The sequence below is a fragment of the Petaurus breviceps genome, unplaced genomic scaffold (genome assembly GCF_028583685.1).
Source record: "Petaurus breviceps papuanus isolate PSGF00001 unplaced genomic scaffold, PetGlider_PUasm1.0 183, whole genome shotgun sequence".
Taxonomy (NCBI): domain Eukaryota; kingdom Metazoa; phylum Chordata; class Mammalia; order Diprotodontia; family Petauridae; genus Petaurus; species Petaurus breviceps.
This window is the reverse complement of record NW_027185791.1, coordinates 23,449,604-23,452,183: the sequence shown is the minus strand read 5'-3', so window position 1 is coordinate 23,452,183 and position 2,580 is coordinate 23,449,604. Positions and strand designations below refer to the sequence as shown.

General features: G+C 36.4%; 1 long non-coding RNA gene across 1 annotated transcript in view; it reads right to left on the bottom strand.

Annotated features, from left to right (window-relative positions):
• Window positions 1–208: 208 nt before the first annotated feature.
• Window positions 209–2,580, bottom strand: part of LOC138161009 (uncharacterized) — a 22,710-nt gene continuing 20,338 nt past the window's right edge. Inside the window, exon 4 of the long non-coding RNA XR_011168242.1 lies at window positions 209–323. This is a non-coding gene — a long non-coding RNA (uncharacterized lncRNA). The remainder of the gene's footprint in view (window positions 324–2,580) is intronic.

Sequence of the window (2,580 nt, the reverse complement as noted above, 5' to 3'; positions counted from 1 at the left end):
TCACCAGTGGACAAGTCTGGGAAAACAACATCAAAACAGACAGACAAAGTACCAGCAAAACAGCCATGTATCCTCAGTCCTTGGCAGCTCAGGGGGCAGGTCTCAAAAGTCCAGGGCAATTCAAAGTGGCCCCCAGCAATTCTCCCAGTCTCTCTCTCTCCCTCCATGAAGGTGCTGCTTCCAAAAAGAAAGTTCTTCTGCCTCTCTCTTGTGTCTCTCCAAATCTACGTCACCAGCTCCTCCCAGTTCAGGACTTTCTTTTCACATCAACAAGGCCATCCCACAGTTGGGATTAACAAGCTCTGGGTTTTAACACAATCAATCTGAAAACCAAGCCAATACAGGGGGATCTTTATATTCCATTACTATCACAGGTATATACTCAGAGAAAGGTATATGAAACTGGATCATTTAGAAGACATGCGTCTGATTTGAAAGATGTTTAATTAATTAATATTGAACTATTTAGCCATCATATGGAAATATTGACTTCTTGGGAATCAAACCTGTGCTTATATAGAGTAGAAGACTTATTTATGTAATTAGAAGTAGAATGTAATTAGAGTAGAAGCCTAGTTTATGCAATTAGAAGGAAAGCAAGAATACTTCCAAATTGATTGCCCTGGTATTGGAAGTCTTCCAAGTCATAGTCATGAATTAATGGTCTCTAGAAAACCAGTAATAAAAAGGCAAACATGTTGAGAACTGCTCTTCCCTCAGCTTTAAGATGATCCAGCTCACCCGGCCTCTTTCTAGCCCCATCTAAAATGTCACCTTCAATAAGGCACGTCATCTCTCTATTGGTTATATATGCAACTTATTTACACGTGGTTATTTTCATGGTGTCTCCTTCATTAGATTGTGAGCTCTTTGGGACATGGAGCTGTCTGAAACATTTCTTTGTAGCCTTATCACTTCGCACAGCGCCTGCCACATAGTAGGAATTTAATTTTTTTTTTTTTTACTTTATTGGCCGGATGGGTTCATTAGTGGATGTAAAAGGACTTGGATTATTATTCTCCTTTCTCTCAGGTCACATAATCCCATATTACATGCTTTTTTTTGTTTAAATTCTTACAAGGTTGTAGAGTTAGTTGATATCAGTACTTAATATTGCCATTTGATGTTATGAAAATTCATTCAACTCAATCTTATTTCAATTTAACTCAATACAATTCAATATGCTTTTATTAAGCATCAAGTAGGTCAAAGGCACCATGCTACATGCTGGAGGTAAAAAGACAGAATAAACTAGTTTTTGTCTTCACAAGAGTTTTAGCTTCTCCTGAAGACATCAACACATTCAAATGTAAATAAACAGAAGATTGATACATAGTTTAATTCAGATGCACCTTTGTGCAGCTTGGGAGGGAGACTATTCCAAGCATGGAAGACAGCCTGAGAAAAAAAAAGATCATTGAATCATAGATTTAGAAATGGGAATGAACTTGGAGGCCATCTACTCTAAACTTCTCTACAGAAGAGAAAGTTGAAGCACAGAAAGGTGAAGTGTATTTCCTGAAGTCATATTGGTAGTTACCAAGACAGTCAGAATTTGTATATAGTTCCTCTGAACCCAATATTCTTTCCTTTGTACCACAGAGGAAAGAGATAAAATGCCATTCATGGGCTATAGTAAGCAAATTATTTTTCTAAGCTATTTCATAAAGTGCCTAAAAAGAAAAGATGTATAATTAAACTGGAAAGATAAATTGTTAAGAACATTAAAAGCCAAATGGAATTTTTATTTTATCATAGAGATGCTTGGGAGACAATGCAACTTCCAGTCCAGACAAATGAAATGATCAGTCCTTTTTGAAGGATGCATTTGAGGGTAGGAAGGACAACAGGAAGAAAATGAATATAAATCTACAGAAATAGTAAATGTTAAAAATGATTCGAGCATACATTTGTGTGTGAGACATTAAAGAAAAAGGAACACATTTGAGTGATATTTTAAATATAGAATCAAAATGAAGTTAAAACTGGTTGAATATGAAGGTAAGAGAGAGAAAAGCTAAAGATATATGGGTAAGTGACAAATGGTGATGTCTTCAAAAGAAATAGAAGCTAGAAGTTGCAAGGAAAGTGGCTGGAATGTGGTTTTCATATGTTAACTTTGCGATGTCCATGGACATGTTGGTAGAACTGTCACCCACACAGTTGGTAACCATGTTTAGTAGGCAAATTTGATATGCTATGCCAATATTTAATGAATTCCAGTGTCTACCTACAGATTCAAGCATAAAATCATTTATTTGGTCTTTAAAGCTCTACACAACCTGGCCCCTTCCTGCCTTTCCAGTCTTCTTATACTTTACTCCCCTTTGTATATACTGTGATCCAATGGTACTGTTATGGTTTTAGCTCTATGCATTTTCTTTGGTTGTCTCCCATGCCTGGGATATTGTCTATCCTCACCTTGGCCTCTTGGATTCTTTGAGTTTCTTAAATATTCAGTTAAAATAAACCTCTGCAAGAAACCTTTCCTATAACCCATACATCTTTTTCAGTGCTTTTTCCTCTGAGATCACTTCCCATTTATACACTATATACTTTGCAGGTACAAGGCTTTTTTTT